Source organism: Phymastichus coffea, unplaced genomic scaffold (assembly GCF_024137745.1).
Source record: "Phymastichus coffea isolate CEN01 unplaced genomic scaffold, Cenicafe_Pcof_1.1 PCOF00105, whole genome shotgun sequence".
Classification (NCBI taxonomy): Eukaryota; Metazoa; Arthropoda; class Insecta; order Hymenoptera; family Eulophidae; genus Phymastichus; species Phymastichus coffea.
Window position 1 is genome coordinate 154,236 of NW_026706916.1, and position 27,941 is coordinate 182,176.

Here is a 27,941-nt window from a genome sequence, read left to right on the forward strand (position 1 = left end):
CGCAGTTACGTGTGTATTTTCTTTACCCTTTCGTCGTCGACGCCTCCACGCTTCAACGACTTTTTGGCAGTCTTCCTAGTAACTGATTTTCCGGGGCTTATAAAAATGTTGCACTCAACTGCGGATTTACGTCTTTCGTATAAATTCGTAGTAAAATTTCGTTTTGAAAATGGTCATTTTTTTGTAGCGATAGATTCGTCGCTAGGTGACTTTTGTCGTTTTTCAGTAATGACGAGTTAAGTAATGATAATTTGTCCGATTGATTAATTATTAAAGAACTGCTATTTCCTATTGTGTGATACAATGGACTTCGTAATAACATCAATTATTAAGCATTTTTTAAGCATTCATTGGTAGATATTCTGTAGCAATCGGTAAAATACTCGGACGGTTTTTTAATCAGCACTTTCCCCTCGAACAATTAACATAAATATCATCGTTAACCGTTTATACGAACGAAAGTGACTGTCTCCGCATACACAAGCCAACGAAACGTCTTTTTCTCACACATACAAAAAAGATATCGCATCTAATAAAAATCAGCTGCGCGCTCGTATTCAGCGGCGTGATTATGGCCTTTTCGGCCAGATTTTTTCGGCTCTCTTTCTTCTCTCTCTCTCTCTCCTTCTACCGATTGATTTGCATATATGCACGCGTGCGTAGCATTTTTTTCAAAGCATTTCGCGCATTCGAGACCACCTACGCTGCGAAAAAACGAATGCCCCTCTCGCACACACATATATACCCCGCATACGTATACATGCGATCACGCCAGAGTCGAGCCCTCGTATTATCGGCTCGTTTTCGGGTTCCTTGCGTTCGCTGAAGGATATTAGGTTGCTGGTACAGCTTCGCATAAAAGTTTAGCCCTTGGATCCTCTATCTTTCTCTCTTTCTCTCTCTCTCTCTCTCTCTCTCTCTCTCTCTCTCTCTCTCTGTCTCTCTCTCTCTCTGTCTCTCACACTTTCTCGTTCAGAATTGAGTGATTTTAAGATAATGTGCACGCACGGTAATTTATTTATTCGAATGAGGGCTCTTTTTCAGAATCCAATTCAAAATGCAAGGAAAACGTAATTAGAAATAAGATGATTTCAAAATTGGAATTCTTCCATGATTCTGTTTAAATCTTACGATTTTGCAAAATGTACTGTGACGTTTTATATAATAAGTTCCACACTGTTGATTACAAGTACAATCGATTGCCAATCGACTAATAAATTGTCATCACAAAAATTCTAATTTCAACATCTGAACCCGAGTAAAATTGCATCGATTTTCTCTTGCTAATTAATTATGAGAGGACACTGACACCGGTGTCGTGAATGCACTTACGTATCGCGCTACCGTACAATTTCATCGACATACTAATAAAGTTTTAAAGGATTGATCGATGTGAACCGAGGAAAAAATTTTAGCGATACGAAAAAAAATGTCTTCGGTAACGGGGAACTTGCCTCTGGGCTGATCGTCTGATCAGAGGTATATCATTATCAAGAGGCAGCTCTTGCTGACGTAGAGGCAAACACTTTTTCGAATCGCGAAGAATTATAATAGCTGTTATTCCATTTTACAGTACTTTTATCGCTTTCCTCTATTTCCAGTCGTTGGATAAGTCGAGCAATTGTTATTTTCAAAAGTGCACGACTTATGAGAGGTTTATATCAGACTTACTTGACGCATTGTTGTGACATGACGCTCGTGTTTATTTAAAAAAATTAAAGTATAAAAAAAAAATATTTTCAAAAAGTGCAAGATAAAATGATGTCATAAATCTTCTTTTCGTACTTTAGTGCTTTCATTGCGTTATTATCAGTCACAATAGTGATTATCTTATATTCGCATATTCGTAACTTAAGATGGGTCAGCTTTGCACCGAGAGGTTAGGACATGAATGCCAGTGAGTGCATTAAACGCGGTGCAAGTGTGAACTACTTAGACGAGCGGCCGTGCAATAGTGGGTTACTTCAGTCACGCGTATCATAATATACTATTTACAACACGCCGTGCGAAAAGTATGGCTTTGCCACACGCTCGTCGAAATTTAGGCTTTCCGCATGTTGTTTTGAAAAATGCCGTAGCTAATATGCTCGGGAAAGAGATTCTCGTTTCGTGTGCCTTTCTAGCCTTGATTCGCTCGGCCGTAAACTTCACGAGACAAATATCTACTTTCCCGCACTAGTTATAGGTAATGTCCTATTTCCCCCACACTGTGTGTCAAGTGGTGACTGTGCACTCTTCTAGCAAGAACTTGGTACAGAGCCGCACGGACAGCTTAGAGATTGAAGTGCTTCGCGGGTACACGAGACACTTTATTTTTAGACAGTCAATGTGGTTCTGTGTCGTTGGATGATGGTGCAGCATCATCCCTTTACGGGGACGTGCGCAAAACGAGTATACGTAACACGGGAGTATACAAGTAGGTAAACACGCATTGTGTAAAATGAAAAAAAAATCACACAATGCGTACTTTGTCTATAGTTACTCTTTAGTAACGATATTATTAATAGATACTTTTTCTGAATAATTAATTATGTACTCCTTTTTAGTTCTATCGATTGTCGTCAGATATTGCAGATGTGTTAGCTAGATACTAACATTAAAACTGAACTAGAATGCAGTACAATTTTAGTATTGTACCAAATATAAAATAAAAAGAATATAACAAGTTTTGTCACCATCTACTATTGATATATACAACTAATATCAGTCCAATGACATTTTGACAGCTTTTCGCAAATTTATTGTATCATATAACTGTTAATCTAGAATAGAAAATAGTTTCCAGTAAGAGTATGAAAAATTTTTATTTCTTAAGCAAACAGAAATAGAACTATCGATCGTAAAACATACAAAAAAAAGAGGCTACTGGCAAATAATCCTCATTCAGAAAACACACATCCCCGAAGAAAGCAGCAGCACGTATATTTCAAGAGAAGAAGTGTATACAAGAAAGCAAAAAAGCAATAAAAACGGCATTCAAAAAAAAAAAAAAATAAAAGTCTATCGATAAAATGCGAAATCTCGAAAAATATATCTATGCCTTTTAATCCTTTTCCAAGAAAAATAAACAAAAAAGCAGATCGGCACGAGGGAGAAAGGTGTGTCGCGTGTGCGAGGCGGACGAAAAGCACGGATTTTCCAGGAGAAAGGTTATTTCACGTTAAGGGAGGAGGGCGTGAACATGACAATGACACAATGAAGGCTCACGCATGCGTGCGCTTACACACCTGGTCACTATACTGTTGTTACCTAATTAGATGTGCACAGAGGGCAAAAGGTTCTCCTGCTTTAGGGAGAAAGCACAAATAAAACATTTCCTTTTTACGAGATGACCGTTTCCGGAACTGGAATGCAACTTTTACGATTGGTTGGCCTTTTGTTACGTAATGGATGGCCTTTCTCAGCACATAATGGAAAGATGAAAGTTGTAAAAACGATCTGTTTAACCTTCTGATCCAAATTTTCTCTTACTGGCGATTCTTTTTACTTTCTGCTGCGTTGAAATTGATCGAAGGTAAAGATTCATAATCGCGTTTCACTCTTCACTCAGTCTACTTTTTATTTTTGCAAGATCTAAAATAACTTCATGTCATCCATAAGCGATTCTCAAGGAAAATCCGGATATTCCAAAAACATCCGATTACAGCGGTTTCTGTATGACATACTAATCTCCTAACATAGGAACATTTTTCTGCTCAATTTTTTCCAAGCAAGGGTTATCTCGTATCAAAATCAGGATTCAATTAGTTTGACTATTATATCTGTACGTCATTGGCAATCGGACAGCGGTCATATATGTTCTGTTAAAGTTGTTATCATAGACATCCGAGTTTTAATTAGTCAATAAAATATTGGTTGTTAATAGCCGTAGCAAACTTTTATGAATCTATAAATCATAAACAACTACGGGAACAGGATGATTGCTGACGCTAACAGACAATTGAGCGCGTGTTTTTCTAATTGATTACGTAGTCATTATTATTTAGTTAGGTGCAACATGATGGAATAATTGTGGTTTATGTCTGATTCTTTTTCTTTTCTCGCAAAAACAGCCTATAAAATGAGACTTTTATGTACGATGCAATACACGTTTTTATGGAATAATTAAACATTGAATTATCAGTCGAAAACTAAATGTTAGTCACACTGTGCGGCTTATTGAATCGACATCTAAGGAATTCCGAATGTACAGCAATGAAACATCAAAAAAAAAAAAAACGCAATCTACATATCTGATTTCTCAGTAATCGATTATAATTTGATTGTCCCTTAACTCAAAACTCAATATTTAGAAAGATGACTATGTGTAGCCTAAATGTTTTTCCAGTGTAGTTTTATTGCTCGAAACTCCTTTTTTTACGAGGTGTCGCTGGAATTTTCATGATACTCTCGTACATCTTTTGTTATACAATTTATCGCTGCGTCTTTACACACGAGAGAATCGCACGACTGTAAAAATAATTTTATACGACTCGGACAAGACACCTAAAATACGAAAAGTGTTAGAGTACTACACAGAAAGTTCAACATTGTCATTTGATTTTAAGGTCTCTAACGTGTACTGCGGCTTTTTATGATGTTGTACGTGCAATTAAATTCTATAGGTCATATTTTTTCCTGAAATGAAAAACGAGTTTAAAAAGGAAAAACTAAATCTGGTGGAAGATGTTACGAACTTTATGCATTATTAACAAGTTTTTTTGTCTTTTCTCATCCATCGACATTTGAAAAATTGAATACATTTGATAAAAATGGAATTTATGAAATAATGAATATATTGAACAGTCGGCGCTTGATCGTGATTCATAGATAGTAATATGAACGTTCGAACGTATGAACTCAATTGACGTTATATGAATGATTTCACTTTTAGAGAAAATCATGTATATTGTCTATAATACAATAATTATTTTTCTCTTTGCTCGTATCGTATGTATATACATATATATTACGATCGTATGTACTTATAGGTTTGACGAAGAAAGAACAATCATTCTTAACTGATCAGCTTTAACATAAAATTATAATTGCATTAAAAATTATACTACTTGAATCAAGGTGTTTCCAACGAAAAACTGCGTGCAAAATATCTATCCATTTCTATAAAAAAGCTATTGTTATATTTACTCCTTTTGTCAAGCAGTGAGAAAGTGTATTATAAACTTTTCGGTATGTGTAGTGGACAATTTACTAAGGAAATCGCGAAATATACGATTCCCGTACGAAATACTTTCGAAATATATAAATCCTTAAGCTTTATATTGACAGTCCCGCTAAATAAAAGACTATTTTGTTTTCTCAACAATTCTGTGAATAAGTATTTTTATGAATCTGTAAAAATAAACTTATAGATTTATCGTATATAGTAGTAGTCAATAAACTGCAAGTATCGATTTGACTATTAACAGGCGGCGATCAGTTTTTCAATTACACAATAATTAATCCTCGTCACGAAATTAAATCGCGCAGCGCAATTAAACTTCATTCGCGTCGTCGTTGCCGTCGGTGGTCGGTAAAAAAGTAGCGGCGAAATATTAAGCAGCGCAACGATTTGTTATATACGCTCAATTGACGCCTCAATGCAGCATATTAAAAGCCTCGTCGCGAATTTATGATACGTCTGGTGCACTAATAATGCGAACGTCATTGAGACATACAGACGTCGTGTGCATGCACTTGAGGTGGAAAAAAATAGGAAACTCCCTCCGTCGCTCGTGTTGCGCGAATGTGAATCACGACTTCGACGCGGGGTATTCGCAAATGCAAACACCACGTCGGCTAATGGCTGCTACGAATCGAAAGCAAAAAAAATTCAGTCGTTGTAGGTTAACTGGCTCGGTACCGATCAAGCGAAGATTCTTACAAGATATGTAGATAAACACAGTCGTACTTCAGCTGAACGCCCATAAAACTCGCCTAAAGCGTTGCGCTAAACGGACACGGATTTTCGGAATAACGTCGACTTGAAATTACGCGCGAAGCGTCGTAACTTATTTTACGACGCTCAATAAAAGCTCGTTCGCTTCCTTCCCCGCCTTCTTTTCTCGCGCGACACTCAGCAATTGTAGCGGTATTTTCATTTGAATGGTCCTCAGGTGTATTTTGATATTCAGATGAGTTATTAAAACGTTGTGAAAGTACAGGTCGTCGAGCGATTGTTTGCGATCGTTTGGCAATTCATAATATACGTAGGGTTTTACGATGTGACTTAAGTGGTTTTTAAAACCTTTTATAATGGGCGCGTAAATAAAGAGGTTTTTTCATCGAGAGAGCTTTATTTCACTTGGAGAAGCAAACATGAAACTCAATCATTTATGATGTATGGGATAGAAATTGCTAATAAACTTGTCTAATGGTTCTGCAATTAAATTGAAAAATGCGCCTTGCTGGACATATACGCCATTAGACTTTTTCAAATGCCAAGTATTATTGTAGTTTGATGTCGAAAACATTTTTTTCAGCTATTCGAATAGTCACTTTTGCAAAAAAACATCCAGCGTAAGATTTTCTGCAAATTAGTTATGGAAATTATTGTTGCTCAGAAAAAGAGTTTACAAAGAAAATCGTTCTTTCGTCCACGTTTACACCGAAAAGTTAGTTAAATCGATGAACTGATTCTTCAAAATAAGCAATCAGTCGCTCAATTTCAGAAACTCACTGAAAACGGGTAAAAGTATAATCAGTCAAGTGACGGTACTCGAACAAAAGTAAGGGGTTGCAAAAGTGAAGTTCTAAATAAAAGTGAAATCTCTTTAGTGTGCGATTCGCTGAATTTTTTAAAATCAGCAGAAAGAAAGAATGAAAATGCTCGTTCGACGGAGTAAATGGATTTTTCCAATAAACTCTCGCTCGTGCGAGATTCAGCGTCGTAATTCAATAAGAGTTTCCGGTGGGTAAACAACAACAGCAGTTTCTCAATGCCGGCGCATCCTCGTTAATTCCAAAGAAAATTAGCGAAGGCCGAAACAGTGGTCCGTGCCAAAACGTCACTCTTTACGACCACGTGTCGACTGCACTTTCTTCCCGCTATCGGTACGAGCCTTAAATAAAGTTTTTCTCTACCGAGTGAATTTATCATGATTAAAAAAGAATAGAAAAGAAAAGAATAAAGAAATTGTTATAAAATTCTGTGTTTTGGTCAACGTTCATATTGGATGGGGGAGATCAAAGAGGTAATGTGAGACGGGCATAAATTTACGCTCGAGACTAAATAAACGGGACAATTTATAAATGTTATATATTGCAGTGGTCTCAGGTGATTTGTGAATTAGATTATTTTGACATTGTGGTTTGTATTTTAGGTCAAATAAAATCTGACAATGGTAAAAATGTATTCTTGTGCAGAATAAAATCTTTTTATTTAGTCTTGTCGCGCAAGAAAACGACAGAATTTCTTTATGAACTGGAATATATTATTTGTACTTATATTATTTTTATGCAATATAATATACAAATAATGTATAAGTGATAGCAGTGTCAAGTCAAATAATTCTTTATTTATTACAACATTACGGTAGCTGTTTCTACTTTCCTTGTATTCACAATTATAACTTAGAATTCTCATCTCCGCATGCTATAATATCACCTACTGCATAAATGTAACGATCGATTTGCACTTTGGAATTGTGAATTGTGGTACTCAATATTGTAATAGGTATCACGCGGATGATTTATATGTTAAATGTATATATGCGTGCGTGCGTGTGTTTATAAATATATTGTCAATATTAGCATAAATATATACAAAAGTAATTGTATTAAAAATGTCTTGTCTTGTTTACATTTCTGATTTAAATTAATCAATCGAATTGGTTTTTTTTTCTCTTTTATCACTTGTACTACGTCTCTTTGCGAAAATGGAATCAGCGAAAAAACTTTCTTCCATATCATCGTCGGCAAAAAAAAGTTCACCTCCTTCGAGTAATAACAATAAATATAACTTACGCAACATGGCCTGACTTGAACAGAAAAAAATCCAATCCCCAAAATTGTTTGAACTGTGAAAGACTCTCGTCGGAGCGCAAAGAAAAAAAGGAAAAATATCGCGCATAACTTTTCCACGAGCACAATTCACGTCCCTATAGACGCGATTGTCTCGTTTGAGTAAATTGGCGCGATGCCTTCTCCTACGCTCGACAATTAGCAATAAAGAAAACGAAAGTGACTCATTTATGGAGACCAACAGCCCCCCTCCCCCAGTTCACCCTATGGTAATAGGATCTGTCTTATCGAGTCTCCCATAGTAGTCGTCGTCGGCACATGGATGTTTATGAATCCGTTGATAAAAGTCCTCTAGACGTAAAAGAGTGAATTTCGTTTGGAGAGAGAGAGAGAGAGAGAGAGAGAGAGAGAGAGAGAGAGCGAGCTTGCGGAGAGCTTTCATATTCAATGTATCGAATCTATCCATATTTCATCGAAATTGTTATGGATCTTCATATAAATTGCCATCGAAAAATAACAGGCCGTTCTGGCTGCTCCCTCTGCGATTGGCCAGCGGAATTTTCGATTTCTGAGTAATTGTAAATTTTCTGCAAAGCATCACACAAATTGCTCAAGCGTAAGAAGCACTTTGACTTCCCGTAAAATAGCTCGCGAGACAAGGTCCTGATAGAAAAAAAGAGGAAGAAAAGGAGGCAGACAGAAAGAGATAGTAAAGAGAAGAAAGAAATCGGCGGGTTCTGCAGACAGCTTCCGCGACTCGTTTTGCGGTGGCGTTGCGCGCAGGATATATCGCCATATATTTGCGTTTGCCGAGCGCACGGTTCTAACGGAGGCGGGTGTGTATCGTCGTCTCAATTTATTAAACCGGTTGTATCGCGTCTCTCTTTGCCGTTGGCGCCGCCAGCGAAAATCCATCGAACCTTACATATATAAATCGAATTCTCTGGATAATACGTTGTATATGCTTGCTGCATTACCGCGTAATCACTCTCTCTCTCTCTCTTTCTCGTGCTTATACGAGGAAGTGTCGTCGCTCACATATCGAGAGACACGATAATGCACACAACGGATAGACGTGCAATATTCGCGTATCGATCGATTTGTACTTTACGAGGTGCCTGTATATTTTGTTTTTGATAATCGTCAAGTTCAAGGCAACAGCAGCAACAACGATTTACCTCTTTATCAAGATGCAATTGCGTCTGATTTATTTTTTGCTCCATCAAATCAGTTTCTCCCCACCTACGCTGCTCGACACACAAATGTCAAGGTCCACGTCTTTATGAGGCTGTTTGAGCGAGTCGTCGTCTTACGCAGGCGGCTTCTCTTTTATTGCCGAGGAGACAGAAATAAATTGCAGCTTTCATTATTCTCGTACTCGAACTTTCGTAAAGTATCTAAAATTAGTCTTCTAGTATCAACTAGTGCACCAATACAATAATACGATCATTCGCATGCTAAAAGTAGAACCTGATTAGCGAATAAAAAAAGATGAATCATGATGTCACAGTACACAAAGAGACCTTACCCGAACAAAAGCTAAAGGAGTGAAAAAGAAGAAAAGGAGGCTCGGCACCAGTAGTCTTAGTCAATATACGAGTTCACGTATATAAGTAATCGATCAGTTCTTTGTTGTTTATGCGTTTTTGTTTCGCTGCAGCTTGTCTTTTTTTTTTCTTTTCGACTTCGTTTTCACGTATCGATTTCACATCATTATCTCGGCAACCGATGCATCTTGAAAAATAATTATTGCTCGCGCGTTAGTCTTAACTTTCTCGATAAAGAAAAAATACACGGCTGGGTCTGCTTGGACACTTTCAAGTTAATTTACGGCCTTTTGTTTGTGCATTTAGGTGTGAAGTATCATTTTTTGGACCGAGCCGTCGATGGCTTCTGTGTTAAAAAATTCACTCATTCAAATAGGCAACCGACATGACTCCCGTATATTCGTATGCGTGGATCCTCAAATTTTAAGTTTATCTAACAAATTAGAAGGTTCATTCTTGAAAGTAACATAAAAAAATTAGAAAATAACAGTGTGGATGCTTTCAACAATTGTCGCTGTTGTTAAAAAGAACGTTATATCGAGATGGCAATTAAATCTTGTTACTTAGCTACAGCGTTGCTGGTAATAGATATGCTTTTTGCAGAAAGTAACTGGCAGCTCTCAGTACAGTTACTGCTCCACTCGTGCCAATTAGTGTCTGCAAATTTGACTTAGTGAATGCACTGAACGAAAGTAGGCAATACAGTAAATGGATTCGTCTAATCGTGCAAAATGTGCTCGACTGTTTTTATAATTTGGTAAAAAAAATTCTCCTGGCAATTTGGAAGCAGTGATTTTCATGATGATTAAAAAATTTGGAATTCGAATTGAAAAAGCTGTGAAAACTCATTGAAAACATAACAAGCACAGCAATTGTTCTACAGAGTTTAAAATTTGGATAAAGGGGATGAGTATGCAATTTATAATAGAGAAAGACAAATGAGCAATGCACCCGCAAAATCAAACAAAAAGATATCCGTAAGCGAGGGATACAAAAATGTCCGCGCGGTTATAGAGACAGCCTGCAAATAACATAGTTGGTTCAGCAGTAGAAGGTCGAGTGGTTTTTTGTCATGGGAGCCCGCGCCAGAGGAGCAAACACACAGCGACGACGCATTAGTGCAATTAGTACATATGTGCTTGTTCCGTATGAAGTGCTGCCGCTACTTCTTGTGGGAACATTTGAAGATTCCAAATGGGATTCCAATCATCGCGTCGTCTTGCATCATTTTACGTACGTTGAACCGTGCGTCAATGCTGTCATTTCATTATACAAAAAACGACGTGTGGTCGACGCGTGTTTGTTTAATCACTCGATTCGACTGTCGACGTGTGCTTTCCGATCGACGATTCGATTCCAAGTCATAGCCTGATATTGCAAATATTTATCTTTCGATTTGATAGTTCTTTTTTGAATGCCAAGTGTCAGTATTCGTTTTAAACAGACAAATTATAATTGCGATTTTTTTCATTTGATTTTCGTTTGTTTCTACATTTCTTTACAATGACATTCTCGAGAATTTAGAATTTACACATTAGAAGCAGCTTTTTAATCAAGAAAAAGTAAAAAAATAGAATAATTAGCTATCACAAATATTTCTAAGTGTGACCGTTTGAAAGTGTGCAATTTTTTTTTTTATAGAAACGCATTTTGATTCTTTCGTGTACATACAACATGCTCTAATGATCAAACTCCATCAAAGCTCGCGGAAAAATTTATCGATTATTATAAGAATTGTGCCAAGTCACATAATGGACTCATAAAGTAATTAACAAAATAACAAATTTATTGCAGTCACATTTTCGGGGATTATTATTATTATTTCGGGGATTTCTATAATTATCTATATATTTTATAATTATAATTATTTCTATCATTAAGTTCTCCATTTCTATAATTATCTGATCCGATTCCTTGATAGCTTATTTTATTCATACTTTAGTTAACTGCAATTTACGTCTTCACATCATTACCGCTTCCTTTTTCTCACAGTTGTAATTCAACTTCCAAAAAAAAAAGTTCCCAAATGACATTGACGTAGAAAATATTATGGGGAATACACAGAGTGAGAATAACAAGTGCTTATGAGTAGTCGCGTAGTCAGGGTATGGTTTTCAGTTTAGAGAAGAAAGAGTACCTATTCTTTTTGTCAGCATCTAGTTAGCAGCTTTGTGACGGAACTCGGAGAAAAGTGTCAGAGTGAGAGTTTGAGCCGAGAGTGAACAGTGACAAGGACAGTTAGCGTCGGTTTATTGGGAACCTTTACATAGTGTACACGCATGATTTTTCGCTTGCATCTGAACTTGTAACTTCGATATATTGACTTTTAAAGTATTCCCTTAATTATAAGCCACAATTATTATCTTGAGCAATACGTAATTCCGTCGAGTAATCGTGTCAATTCTTTGATAGGCACAGTCTAACTGACTCATTAGCTTACTTCCAACCTCAGCCGGTGTCGATTACATTTATTCGTCACGTTTGCAAGTGGAAAATATATGAGTAGTATAATGCACCGGCTGGCCCGCGCATAACTGCACGCACGGTTCGCAGGTAATTGTCACGAAAGAATCGCCATCGCTTGGCCTACCGAAAACTCCGTTAACTACCATTAACAATCTCGTGTTTCGCGCGCGAGCGCACGGTCACTCAATCGCCGCTGCGCCGCTCGCGACGAACAATGTGCGCTTCGAGTGTCATTTATCGGCGGCCGCTGATATTTTGTCTGGTCGGCTTGCAGGCGACGTCGCGAATTCCACGTTGGCCTCTGCCGCCTATCGTCTGCGTACGATACGGCTGCTCTCGCGGCAGGCGGCCGCGTCCGAGCCTCCGTGGGATTCGTGGCTCGCTCGCGACGAGAGCGAGTCCTTCGATTGGAACTCGCGCGTCTCGTTGCGTTTGGCGTCGAAAAAAATAAGGCGTGCCGAGCGGCGAAACTGCTCGAGCGAAAGTGCTCGGACCAAGGTCTGAGTCTGAAAACCGTTCCACTTGTACGGACGCGCGCAGCCGAGAAAGAAGGAAATCCGACGTAATAAATAACGCTCTTTGCTCTTGCCGACCATCGAGAGCATAGAGCGCTTTTCTTCGTCGCGTTAAACCGTAATCCCCGCGCTCGCGTGCAAATTATTCGCGCGGTTGCGCAAAACTTCGCCGGTCTGGCCGGTCGATTAGGTTGTTTTACAATCTTTCAACTTTGAATACCGGTCCTCGCTACTGTCGTGTTTTTTCGCGCGGCAGTTCACGCCGACCACTGGCTTCGTCAGATCGTTCCTCGTGCGCGGTGCGTCTCTCTCACTCGCTGTCTGCGTTCAACGTCGTTTCAGCGACGAACATTTCACGTCGCCGACCTTATTTCTCGCGACGCGGAGTTGCGTTTTACCCCAATTGCTCCTGGCTGCGGACCGATAAACGGGAGTAAAAACGCCAATTGGCTTTTAAATGATTACAATGTCGACGGCAGTGGCGCAGTGCACTCCGCGGGCACTGCCTAACCTATTTCTGTAACGGGAGTGCGCTCTTAAAACCGACGTTCAGCTCCAGTCGACAACTAAAAGATTTGACTGTTTTGATAAACGTATGGGGTCCCATAAGCTCTAAGTCGAGGAACAAAGACCACGTTTCGCATCTTCACTCGCGGTCTTGACGAACCGCGACAGCCCCCCCCCCCCCCTCCTCTTTTTCGTAAAACGCACTTTGCGCCTTCCCTTAATCTTGATGGATTCGCTCGGCGCGCTTCTTTTGATAACTGACTCTCACTCGGATTTCACGGCTTAGCTCTCTCCCACCGACAGAAGATATATTATAACGAGGCTGCACCTGTGTGCAGCCGTGACACACAGCCAAGCGGTAAACGTCCTGCTCGACTCCGATACTCTTGACGTGTAATAAAAGTTCAGCGCGCTTATTTTTTTCCCTTCTTCTCTGCTGTGTTATATGCACCGTGCCAGATTTCATTTCCGATTCTCGCGGCTTTTTTTTTCTTTTTTCAACTTTGCTTATACCAGTTGCTTAACGAGTTGCTCGCTCATTTTTTTACGGATCTGCGTTTATTTTTCGGCTTTGCAAGTGCACAGCCCCCATTTTTTCCCAGGGCTAACGCTTGCATGTAGTTTTGCTTTATGGCATTTGTCTTTTTGAATAAAATATTTTTTCAACATCTGTCGTAATTTTATTTTTGGTGATGTGTATTTCGTTAGCGCCCATTCTTTCTTTCAGCACGTTTTTGTGTTTTACGTACTACTATATATCATTTAGCTAGGATGAATATCTACAACTATATGTCGATACCATTTTTATAACAACTCGATAAAACGTTTCTCTGGTCGTCAAATAACCAAATTGCATTAATTAATTTCATTATATTATAAAAAAACAATTCAATTTCCAATCGAACATGAATGAAGTATACTGTACCATTTAACTAAAACAAATATGCTCCAGTCTAAAAAGAATCATCGTAACGTTGACAGATCAGTGACCACAATATGTAATTGTTCATCCTTCAGAAATCAGAAAAAAAATGAGAAACTAAACGACACACATGCTATACGCGCTTTCACACACTGGGACGCATGTAATTAAGATCGTTGTCGAAAGTAATTCGACGCGTGGGTGTCGTACCCATCTTCAATAAGCAAAAAAAAAACCGTAAAAAATACAGAGAAGCGCACCCGTTTAAAAGATCGCTGCGCGCGTGTCGTCAGATGAAAAAAAAAACCAATATGCGCAAATGTCGATTTTGCGTCGTGAATTTTTTTCGTGCGTGTCAACGTACTCGACTCTGTGCTATTAATATATTTCGTCCTAGTGACATACGCACGAAAATGCCAAGTGAAATAACGCGTCGTCATGACGTTTAATCCTCGCGCGTACAAGCGGCACATCATCTTGACGTGCCCGTCTGTGTGCAAACATTCGAATTTTTCCGCGCTAATCGCGCACAGCATTTACATTGCTTGTATAATACGCGCGCGAACCGCGCGAGATTGATTCGAGGGGGCATAATCGAGGCTTCTTTTTTACCGGCGCGAGAGAGTTTTGATCGGATTCCACGTTCCTATTTTGGATTTCGAATGTGTCGTCGTTGATCTGAGTTTATTTCTCTCTTTCGCGGGATTGTTTTTATATGAATCCACGCTTGGAAATTTGCTAAGTAGTGGCAATTCATTTGTCGTCGGTCTACTTCATTTCGATAATCACGAGCTTGTGACTGACATGTACAGTTGTTGGATAAGTGAATGAATGATCAATCAATACTTGCTTTTTGTGACATAAGATTATGGGAAGGTGTTGAGTGAGTGGACGATTAATTATCTCAAGTTACGGTTATATATTTTCTTATACGTAGCACAATCGAGTGTTCTCAGAATTTACTATTTTAAAAGCGCCTCTTAAATGAAAGGTTATTCACACTTCGCACAAAAGAAAAGAAGCTCAACGCCAAAATTTTATCTTCGAACATACTTGTACGAAAATTGAAAAATATTGCATCGCTTCTCAAATTTTCGATCATTTTTTCCAAGCTTACAGTCGTAAAAATATCATGACGAATAGTAGTTGTAATTTGCGAAACAAAAACTAACTTTATAAGCATCTGTTACAAGCCGAAATAATTTTATTTTTCAAAACTTAATCTTGAAATATTTCTCAGCTTCCAAAACCTTCAACCATTTTTGTCAAGTTTTATACCCTCTGCTACCGTCATCAATATTCGTTTTGCTAATCTTTACAAAAAAGAAAATTTTCGGTCGATTTCGAAATTTGTTTATTCAAACGATTCTCTCATTCCACACCAATGTAACAACAAAGTAGCCTGCAAGGCTCTCAATCAAATTAATTTCTTTGATGCCATACTCTCTCTCTCTCAAAAAATAAGGTTCCATTAATTCAAGTTCATAACCCGGCACGATCCGTTTTTTATTCTCACAAAAAAAAAGCCGACACGCGTATCATAAAACATCTGCGTGTCTTTTCGCACGCCGGCAAAGGCATCTTTGGCCTGCATTTCGACAGTCCAATTTTCGTCGAATCTCGCACGCTTTTAATTACATTATTCCCGTCCTGAAAAAATCGAGCCAACTCAATTAACTCTCGCAAGTAACCCTTTTATCGTATTTTTCTCACCGAATTATTCGATGGTAGCATGATATACCTGAGGCTGTAGCAGCAGTGGACAGTCTTATCGAAGAGTTGTGCAGTTGCGCTTATGTACTGCAAGTTTTATCGTTGCTCGTAAAGTTGATACGTGAAAAATTTTCTAGTTATGTGGTAGCGGCTAACCGCTTATATATGATAATTTCATAGAGTCGAGGAGTAGGAACCGGAGAGTAATTTGCGCACTAGGACTCGCGCGCATGTCTCTATTTCAATATTGTGTCGATGATGTAGTCATAAAAGTTTGACTTATCTGGAATTACTGGCACAATAATAATTAGTTTATCTTTTACAATATTTCATGTGCTGTTTTCCATTTAGCGGAACGACTTCGCCGCTTCAAGTAAATGTCAGCGTTTTTCAAACCCGTAAAAAAATTTTTATGGAAAATTAGCCTTCATAATAATTGAAACAATTCAAACTCAAGTCAGCAAAATGTTTGCCTCTTTAACGGTCGGTGAAAGGACATTTAGATGCAATCACTATTATCGAAAAAGATAATCCTTGAAAATATCAGTTCAGTTCTCTATATTTTCCCCCGTTCAGAATTACTCGTGTCAAGTACGATTGCAGTCATGTGTATATATGCGATTGCGTAAAAAGGTCGACTTTTATCGGTATAAATCACTGCGTCGAATGATGAAGAAAAAAAGGAGATATGGAAAGTATGGCAATTCGTGTGGCGCCAAGTTGTGCAGTAGTAGCATTTTGTTGATTTGACAAATGGGCAAGGAGGGCAAGTCCGTTTTCTAAATTGATTCGCATTGCATTGCTTAATGGCATTCCTATACAAGAAAATTACGAGCTCATTGACTCCGCGTGATTCCTCGAGGTAGGGGAGAGTGATTCCCGCGACTCTTAATTAAATCAATCGTGACGCAGTCGCACATCTACGAATTCGTAATTTTTAACATAATTCCAAAGTAATCAATATTTTTTGGTCTGTTTCAGGTGAGCACACGCTTCGCATTTGGCACCACGTCGCGCGCCCACGTAAGTCGCAGCGCCATCGATTTAAAATTCAAATCGGCGCGAAAAAATCGTACATTTGTAAAACTGGAGCGAACGATCGACATACTGCTCGACCAAAAAAAAAAAGAAAAAACATACAAAACGATTATAGCTCCCACAGTCTCGTGCGTGCATGCAAATGATCGTTGACCCAGTGCCGATGGGCATACGCAGCGAGAAACGCGACCTACTATCGTTATATTTGCGAAGGGCTTGAGTGCGATTCCTTTTTCAAATAGATAAATACGTGGAGATTTATTATAGCGTCGTCGTGTGATTGAATCTATATACACAGTTTAAACGAGCTGATTGGAGAATATTAATCGCTTCTGATTACACTGCATTGTAGATTCGTCGTTAGATAATGTTTGTATAGAAATTTTCACTTATATATGCAAAAGATACAGATGGAATTAATCGTCGTAATATATTTCCTCGAGATAACCTATACTGGATTGCACTTTATTAAGTGCGCGATGTTGTATATGATGGTTTTTTTTTGTTCTCGCAGATACACTCGGGATTGAATTTATTTCTGCAAATCTCCCGAGCCCGCGCGCGCACACACACATATCGGGTTTTTTTGAAAACCCTTCGCGTCGACCGGTGAAAGTATACAAGAAGAAAAGTGTGTCATGGATTTTAATGGATTATAAAGTAATCATTTAACTTATCGACAAGCTCGCGGTAAAAAACGAAAGAACGAAAATTTTCTCACCTTGCGCAAAAAATACGAGGCCGCTAACGAGACTATTTCGCGGCGTGAAATGCACTTTAATATGTATATTAAGGGCTTCGCGTCTCACACACGCACACACACGCACACACACACACAAAACTGGAAAGTCACGTCTGGCCAATATTGATATATGCGTCGCGTGGCTATTTTACATTTTCGCGTGCAGCGACAAAAAGATTGGGATGGGGGAGGAAAGCGACTTGACAGCCTATATTGTGGGTGGCGGATCTGTGTATGCGTGTAAAGCAAGGCCATCCTTCTGAATGACGTTTTTTCCGTGACGAGTGAAATATAGTTCGTCAAACCAGTTTTACAAACCCAACTCTGTTTTCTCAGCGTATTATAATTGTAACGATAACGGTCGTCGCAGCCGCCTCTTATACGATAATGTAAGTTATGGAGGGAAGGTTGACAAATTTTATGATGCTTGGATGTTGTTTTTGGTTTTTGCCTCTTGTGTTAATGGTCGCGGAAATGTAAAAGGCGTATGCACGTGGGTATTTCGTTAATTTTAGTGATTTACTGTTGTTACTTCAACGTTTTACGCGTATCGTACTCGTCTTATTTTCTGATGCCTCGCTTTTCATTTTAACCAATGCTGCTTTACCGTGAGTTTATTAAAAATTTTGTACATTGAAAAAAATTATTTCCGCGGCTCTCCGGTAAAACGCGTCGGCCCATTTTCGTCGTTTGTATAAAATACACAATTTCGCCAAGTTATTCGCAAATAAACCGCAGATTCGAAGTATCGGAGACCCCTATGGGAACGCAACTATTTTTCTTTGAAGATGAAAATTGTCCCAGTGGAATGAGCAAATCGTACTGACACTTTTAACACCAAGAGCGCCGACCGAAAAATAAAAGAAAGAGAAAAATTGAAAGTCCTTTATCGCGGATGATCCAGCGATATTTCCGACAATCGTCAACATCAGCGGCGCTCCTTAATGCATGTACTCTCGCTCTCCGCCGCCTGTAATGAATTGCTCAGTGCGCAAGCGGGCGACCTTACGTCTTCTTTTTTATTTCGTTCCTCTTCGCAGAACCGCGCACGCCTTAAGATCCCTGATTTTGCACTTTGCGCGCACGCCCGCACACTCGCATCTTCGAGATCTTCGAGATCTTCGAGATCTTTCTCGCGTCGTTTCATTTTTTTTCTCTTTCTCTCTTCTTTTTTTTTTCATTTTTTTATCTGCGTTGACTTTTTTCCCCTTTATTCGGTGGGAGCTGCGTGAGGGTAAGAAAGCATAACGCATGCCCGATTGTAATCGCCTTGGGATTTATCATGTTCACGGCGTTTCAACGCGTATTAGCCACCGAAATGGTCAATTACGTTTTCGGGTGGATATAAATAACGCGCTGCGTGAATTATGAAATCGTTATTTGCGAGTAGAGCCGAGCGCGAGGCTCTTGAAAGACGCCGTGATGTCAGTGCGGCTTTTTTTTATAAATCAGAGCTGCGCTTTTATTATAATTAATTGTGCCCCAATGAAATCCATTCATAAAGAATCTTTGCGTGATCCTCCAGAAAGATCGCAAATTTAACATTTACACGCGTATCGTTCGCAGTTGCACTCTGAAAACCGTTCAGTATGCGTATCCTCCCAATCCGATGTATCTACAGTTTCAACGAAAATGTATGTCATTTGTGAGAAAACGCGTGTTTCTCTTTTTTTCTTCTTCTTTCCCGACGTCATTCGGCAATTTCATAATGCGGAACCGCGCGAGAAGTGGGAAATCGACGTGCATTAAGCGATAAAAAAATATCAAATCTTGAGGCGCGTCGACAGCAGTGAATGCCGATACGCGCAAAAGTCAATGGAAAAATTAATGGCACCTTTTAAAGACCAATTCGGAGTGCAGTTGACGAAATAAATGAAGTTTCCGTGTTATATCTTTACGGAAGTTTTAGCGTGTACGCGTTATAGTAGCTCGACACGGATTTAAAGTGAAAAAGTGCGTTGCCTTGCGCATTAACGTTTGTTTATCTCGTGGGAGCACCTGCAACGATATCAAACAGTCTGAGATATTAATTAAGTGTTGCGGGTCTTTGCTGACAAGTATAGGTTGTCGTTCGACTTTCATCTATACAATTTCCGCGTATGCGCGCAGTTTACGTCATCGTATAGAATCATTGAAAATTCGTACCGACACTCGATATCATACTATCTCGAGCGCACTACTTTGTACAATTTAATATTCAACGCCAAATATTGAAAGTGTAAGCAGGAATGCCGACTCGGTCTAAACGCTTTAAATGGATTTTCACTTCATTCAAAAGCTTCCATTTCCATTAGGTCGGCTATTCTCTTTCAGGCTTATACGATCAAGATAATACGATCACTCTATGCAAATCTTACGCTTCTTTTTGGGCTATCGTTTCCAGGTATTTATAAACTCTATACTTTGCTGGCACCGTAAACAAGCATTTTTGCTAATCGAAACCAACGCGTAATTAGATAAGAACTTGGCAAACGTCGAGACACGTGTATTATATTCATTAGCATGCGGCGCCAGTAACCCGATGTTAAAATCAAAAAGGAAAGAGACAACGCGATAGGTGCACGTTTTTGGGCGTTGCGGTTTTGTCATTGAGCTTACATACTCGAATAATGTTGCCACGTGACTTTTGTTTTGTTCAATTGCACATTTACTTTTATCAATAGCGATTACGACTTGGTTTTTTTAACTCGTGTACTAATTTGTCAATCGAAAATTCAGATTAGAATAATACCAATCAAACGTTTCGTTAATGCGTCATTCGAAGTTTTTTTTTTTTGTAAGATTAAAATTTCGCATGTTTCGACTAACCAAACTTTTTACGCGTTGTTTTCCACTTGCAAACTGCCAAGATTTTTTTCTTCGATCCGCGTAAGACAAGACGGCAATTATTAATTAGTCAAGCGAGTCCATTATTCATTATTGGCACATTCGATTTAATTGATAATGATACCGCGATCTCTTTTTTTGTAATTCTATCTTTCCACGTGCTTTGATTGTCAAGCTCGCAATTGATTTCGAAATGCCGCGGTTTATTTATTGAAAGTATGCGTAAACTCGATATCATTTCTTTCAATGTTAATGCAAAATTAATTCAAGCTGCACATGCGCGATAGTTTTGATTTATAAACCGTGAAGATTAATATCTTTAATTTAAACTAGAAAAGTATATATCCAATGCGCATATTATGCATGATAAAAAAAATGCTGTTGTATGCTATTCCACTAATTTACGTAAAATAAATCATAATAAGTAGAAAGAGATTGAAATTTTCGTTCCACCGTCGTTGTAAACGATTACAAGTCATTGGAAATAGCCGATTAATTTGATTCAAAATTACATCAAGCGAAACTCTTTAATTAATAACCGCACGGAAAAAGCTGAATGAAAGCGCTGCTAATTGTCAAACAACTTTAACTCGCTAATGTAAGTGACCGTATGGTGTGGTGACTCGCTACCGACGCATGGACCGACTTAGGGAGCATTTAATCGCATTCGTCAGATCGTCATCCACAAAGGTGCCAGCGAAAAAAACTATTAACGAGCCAGCTTTGTGCACTTATATACACACAAATTTCGATAATTTTCCACATACATGCAAGTTTATTGATATTATGTATTATACTACTACTCAAGATGCCACACTTTGTTATTGATTATGTTTTAACTACTTTTCAAGTTTTGAATTCCACACTTTCCTTCGCAATATTTGTACGTGTCTCAAAGAATATTAAAAATCACATATTTCAGTTAAAGTATTTTATATTCGAGGCAAAACTCGTCTGTCGCATTCTTCCTCGAAACTATGCAAAACTGTCTATCATTACTTAGCTAGTATAATTAACCGGCAAAATAAGGAAAAACTATAACCGATTCGGGAAAAAATACTCGACAATGTATTTCAAAAAATAATAAAAAATACGAACCAGCACGTCCCTACTATATAATTCACAGAGGGTTCGAAGACATGACTGTCAAATAAATCATTATAAAAATTCCGATATAAAAACACTCCAAAATAATTTGTCAACTTTATTATTAATGTTCAGCCAATATTTTTGAAATTTTAAATTCTTGAAAACTAATAACCATGAAAATAGATGAGATATCACTGTATTCAATCGATATTTTTTGTGCGTTCAATCGTACTTTATTTCACATCATAGTACATGTTAATTTCTAGCTGGTGAGAAAATCTCTCACGCTTGTTTTTAGTGAGTGAATTCATTTTATTAAGTGAATGTAACTCATGACGTTAGTATATATTGAAGGTAAAATTCTTTCGTCACATAGTTTATTAAAACCATTTATCATCATACCAATCAATGTTTTTAATCGATCTATCTAAGGACTTCCGCTACTATCACTCTGCTAATATATCAATGAATAGCTGAATCATTGAATCATTATATCTGAAGTATTATAAAAATGTCTTACGTGCCACATTCCAAAAATCTTGCTACTACTTTTTATCTTTTTCCCAAAAAGTGATAACGTTCAATTTGAACTGTTGCAGACGGTGTTTCATGCAAGTCTTTAGATTTATTAATAATCTCTACCTTTGCATAACAAAGTTTTCCATCTAAAACAAATAAATTTATCGCTATTTATATAATTCCATTTAATTGAATATCACATACACAAAAGCCGACATTACTTATAGATAACCAATTTTAGTCAATTGAAATTTACGTGGGATGTTTAATATTTGCAAGTGATGCATTTTTAACATGTAAATCCGCTGCTAGATGAAATTATCATAATTTAAAGTTCGCGAATCTTTTCTAAAGTGTGTAATAAATGAAAAAAAATGACATGCCAGTAACTTAAAATTAAGAGAAGTATTTAAACATGACTGCTAAACAAGTTTTTTCAATAAAAATATATGACATGGCTTTTGCAAAAAGAGCATAGACAGCTTTCCATGCCGTTTGATCAAATAATATGTATATTTCATAAAAGTATACAAATCTGATTGAGCCGTCCGTCGAATCTAAGTAGAACAAGTCGAGTATAGTGAGACATCGGAATGATCGATATTATTTTTAATGACTTTTTACTCAATCTTTCACAGGAAATAACATGTCAGCTTGAGAAAAAGAACTCCACTTGGACTTTGTAAGTAAATTTGTTACGAAACGATCAATTTGTTTTTTTTTATTTCATTGATTAACTTACAAGCTTTTTATGCCTCAGCTTACTGGCGCCGCAATTTTTTTTTCTTTCAGCAGAAATCAATCAAAGCAATGTAAATCACTCAAGTCAAGAGAATTTCCTAATTTTCAAAAAAGATTATATTTCATAATCCATTGAATTGTTAGGCTAGTTTCAGATAATCAGGGTATAAAAAATATCAGCTGTACGTAGTGCACAACATTTTTTTTCAACGAGACACACCGGATTTCGTTCTTGAGTAATCAACGATCTAAACTGACCTTTCATCCATCTCACTATTGAAAAAGGGAAGAAAACGTAGCTTCATGAAATTATGATAGACGCAGCAAAGTAATTACATCTTGTAACACTAAGTCTCAGGCCGTTACGAAAGCAAAAATGCTTCTATATCTAAATCGCATATTCCAGGCGACGTACGCGTGACACTAATCCACTCTAAAATCACTAACTGCGTTTCCATACATTAAACAAACTATTAGCCGTTGCGGTATTGCCATCCAAACTACATAAAAAAAAGCGCAGACGCAGGAGGCAGCGACAGACGATTGGTTAAAAGGCGGCGCGACGAAAAGAGGAGGAAAAAAGAGACAAATAAATAAGTGTTAGCGGTGGAGCATAATTTACATTACTGGCGCCAATGGTCTGCGCATTATGGTTGCGCTTTTGAGCAATCGCTTACATGAAGGATTGCCGCACACGTCGGTTATGTTGGCTACTACCACATGCACGCTCACTTGATCAAGGGAGTTAAAGGCGATGCGTCTATCTCATGCAAGTCTAATTTGCGCCTATATATCTGTCCATTTCTTCGTTTGCGCGCGACGACGACGCGCTGACCGTTGCATCTCGCGCGCGCGCGCGCGCGGACTCTGCGACTATACTTTCAATGAGAGCGACATTTGTGGGCGTGAGTTATGTACTTACTTACTTTGTTCGCGTCAATTGGATTACTTTGTTATGCGCGCCAGGCTTCAGTTTTATATCTCGCATACTTCTCTCTTGAGTCGCTGTAACGACTATCGCGCCACTTTCTCGCGGCTCCTACTCTGTGCCCCGCTTGTTCTCCCAAGTAGTTCCAATTGCCGCCGCGCAACTCGAAAAATTGCAACATTACAAGCGAATAAAAAAAAAAGAAAACCTCGAGCGTGAATCACGCACAATTGAATTGCCAATAGATCAATGGAAAACTTTGAACTGTCATTATTCAGGCGATCGCGCGCGCTTTTGTCCTAATGCATATGTAAATGGAAATTGAATTTATGTGCGCGCGGGCCTCGCAGCTGATACGTCAAAGTGAACCTATCGATAATTCATCGCTCGTCAATTTGCTTTCGTTACAATCGAGACCAGCATCAACTGGTGCACGCGCTATATTTGTATTCCGCGATTAATTATTTGCTGCTAATTGCCATTGAAACGGCGGCGCCGTTTCGCGCGCAGACACAAAAAACAAATAAGCAAGCCAAGTGGGAAAACTGGCGTCCGCGCGGTATTTTGTAATGAAGCGTTTGCCATGCGTCTCGGTAGAGAGAACGGATTTCATATTTATATTGTCGTGTCCGCTTTTAATCTCAATTATAGGGCATTATACGTTTGTGCAAGTGAACTTTTTTTTTTCTTGACACGCGAATGTCACACATTTCTCGCCTTATTCGCGCGTGATAAATTCTTCGGCACGCAAGTTTCTTTCAAAAGGCACTTTGCGCATAAAAGTACCTCGAACGGCTGTTTGACAACTTTGTTTGTTCAGTTAAACAAACATGCGTCCAACATAGCGTCCACTTGTCGTCAATTTTTTTCCCCGGCCCGTCGCTAATAACACGTAAACACGTTTTCTGTCAGTGCGCGACAATGCCTTGCTGCGAATACGTGATGCGCTAGTTCGTCGGCGACAAGTCGGTACTTTCGCTTTTAATTATAAAATGTAGGGTCTCGATTTCGCGCATATATATGCGCGCAATTGCTTCAAGCACATTAGCGCAGTGTTCTCCTGACGCCCGGAATTATGGCCGATTAGCTCTGACTTGATGAGCGGCGATTTCAATTAAATTGTGACAAGTTGGCGACTCAATGGACTGATAATTATTGAGTCCCGTCGGACTGGGTTATTGAGTTTGAAAAGTCATTTTCGTTTAACGAGACTTTTTTCGGGTACGCTGCGGTCAAACATTTCAATTTCGAATTTGCCGCGACTTATCAATTACATTTAATTGAACCTTTTTGTTCGGTGCGTTTCGCGTCGTGTGAAAATTCTGAAAATTGCAAATATTGAAAATTTATCTACGTGATCGCATGCCGTTATTCGACTTGGAAAAATACGGAATCGATGAATAGATATAAGCAACAAGCTCATTCCATTCTTGAAGAACCACTGTGGCGGGAAATTGCCAAGACGATGTATCGGGCGTAAAACAAATTTCGCAAAGGATTGTAAAACAATTTGGCTCGTACAAAGCCTCATTTGCTCGCTGTTCTGTCTATTTATAAAAGCATCAAACCACATATAGTTGCTTTTTCAAGTGTCGCTACATAATCCCATAAATTAAAAATAATGTTGATGTTAATTCCCCTCGATTACCCTTTAAGACGAAATTTACGAGGATAATAATAATACGCGAGCGATCTCTCTGCCGAAAACATTTACGATGATGACGACCAGATGTACTCCACTAAAAAAAAAGCAAGGAGCTATCGAAATGAAGCATGAAGCCTGTACGATGTATAATCGCAGCTGACACAATATTTTTACGCTTGTAAAATCCTCAAACTGAAGGGCGCGTCACGCGAGCATCCTTAATAGGATTAAAAGCTATCGTGCCAAAATGACGACGGGACTATCTTTAAAGAACGACGAGGGGCTAAAACCGTCAAATTGGTATTCAATTGATTGAACGAAACTTTTTTTCTTTCATCTCAAGTTTGTCACGAGTACCTCAATGAGAATCGTAAAAGTGAACAAGTAAAATATTAAGAATGTCACATTTCAGTTATAAAATCCTCAGCATTTGACTATTATAATATTAGTTGTATATACCGATGAAACGAACGTGCACGTAAATCATTCTAACGAAAAGCTTTTCAATGCTCCATCTCTTCCAGTTGTTTCACAATTCGTTTTCCCTGTATCATCGGAAAGAGTATAAAAACTATGTTTACAGATGCAATGGGAAATTGTACTTGATGCGTTCACGTGGAAAAGGTAGTAGAAATTAATAAATTTAACTGCTCAAAACCAAAAAACAACTTATTGTATTCGAACTGTCTAGCACTTGGTATTCGCGTTACATCATTTTTGATCGATTTCTTAAATAAGCTGTAATACCTTCTTACACACACGCATAAGATTAGAAACTTTTTAATTACGATTTTTTCTTTATACATTTGCCTGCCTTCTTTATTTTCTTAAACGATTATTTCACACACACATCAGATTAAGCTATAAACAACTAGCTGAGCCATACGATGTCGTCGTCGCATTAATTACACTTGTAAATGTTTCAATCATAACCAATAATCTCTGTATCCTTCAACTCCGTTTTAAAAATTTATTTTCGTTCTTGCGCAAAGCTCGTTGCTTCGGGCAATGTCTCGGGGATAACAAAAAAAGTGTAAAAGTCAATAATATAAGCCGTCAACGCCGGGCACATGCAGTGACGAGTATCATCAAACGGCGCCAAGCAATTTCTCAAAAGTTAGATAGCGCTTATAATGTCTGGAGAGGAGGTGGTGATGGCATGATGGCATTGTCCCTCCGCGCTCGCGTCTTGAATTTTGGTTTTACGCCAAACACAATGCATAATAAACTGACCGTTAAAGCCTCGCGCGAGCGACGACGGGGTGAACGACTTTTTTACGAGCAACTCGACGAGAGAATTTCTTTTTTTTCCTCTCTCTCTCTCTCTCTCTTTCGCACATCTCTGTTTCTTCTGTAAGTACGTGTGCGCGTTGTGAATCTCCCGTAATGTTATGTCTATACTTGGAAAGGCGTATGATTTACTGGCCGATATAAAACTTGGATTTGACAAAATTGACAGGCGAATTCTCAGAATAGCACTCGTTAATTATTTCGATTAATCGGACGGAGTTTGAAATGCGATAGTTAAATCAAGCGTGAAACGCATATGATATATATTTCAATCGATTCGGTTTTATATTCATGAGCTTTTGCATTGCGTCGTGCGGTATATTCGATTGGTTACGCTAGTGAAAATATTGCCGCAGCCCGATAAAAACGAGGTCGGGTACGGCATAAAAACGAAAATACGTAAAAACGAAGCCAAAAAAAATATATATATATATAAATAAATAAAAGCAAAAAAAAACAAAGAAAATGAAAATATATTGTGCCGGAATAACACGAGCTGTCGATAGCGATCATCTTCATGCCAATGATGTAAAATGTGCTTTTCAAACTGACACACTTCTGCACAATCCATAGGCGATCGCCTCGCGGCATGCGCGCACACGCGCAGACTGGATACGGCGAGAGAAGTGAGCGTACGGCGGGAAGGCGTCGAAAGATCGATCGATTGGCTGGGACGATCGAACGATCGGCAAAGGGGGCGGGGGCGACATCACGCCTCTCTCCCTTTCTCGCAGCCGCGGCCGCGTCAAATGGGCATCGTGAAGATTTTGATGGAGTGGTTCGTTTAAAGTTGGCGAGTGGGCGCGACGTGGATTTAGCGTCGCGCGCTTCCGCTTGGCGTTCGTTCTAATGGGCCGCGATTGCCGACCGCCTGCGCGCGGCTGACAACGAGCGCGCGAGTTGGTCGACGACTGTTCGTCAGACGATTTTATGGGCGTTGCCGCGCGCCCTCGGATGTTTACACGAGCCAGCGGAGAGCCCGTGTTTTTCGGGCGACAAACTTCAAATGAAATTTCAGCCTCTACTCGAAGCCGGAATATCCGAACTTCGCAGCCCCGCTAACTAAACCGTGTAGATGCATATTCATGCAACGAAGCATTATCTCGTTACATCCTGTCGCGGCTGTGTAATTTGGCTATCTTTGCGCGTTATAACGATTTAACGCTTGCCATACGTCGGTCATCGCGTGAAAATACCGCTAGCGTTAATTATAGTCACTCGGCGACTTGTATTGTGTGTGTTACTCGTTTAGATTTCATCAAAATCTTAACAATAAAGGACATATACAATTATAAACAATTATAGTAAAAACATCAAATATTTTCTTACATTAATTTACATTTCAGATGATTTTATTAAATTGAAGCCTGAGTTTAATTACGCTTGCAAGCGGACGTATTCTATCTGCAGTAGGTGAGTTGTGAAATCGATTACACGGGCGCTAATGCGCGTATAGTCCAACCTTCGATCTACAAATGGCATATCCGTCATTTCGAAGCAATGAAAAAAATT

General features: G+C 38.7%; 2 protein-coding genes across 2 annotated transcripts in view; both read left to right on the forward strand.

Moving 5' to 3' along the window:
- The window catches only part of LOC131670266 (spore coat protein SP96-like), a 45,355-nt gene that overhangs the window by 9,810 nt on the left and 7,604 nt on the right, over window positions 1-27,941 (forward strand). The window lies entirely within an intron of this gene.
- LOC131670267 (uncharacterized) overlaps window positions 1-27,941 on the forward strand; it is a 52,177-nt gene that overhangs the window by 8,631 nt on the left and 15,605 nt on the right. The window contains exon 2 of the mRNA XM_058945727.1: window positions 16,593-16,634. The gene's annotated coding sequence lies outside the window, so the exon portion shown is untranslated. The remainder of the gene's footprint in view (window positions 1-16,592; window positions 16,635-27,941) is intronic.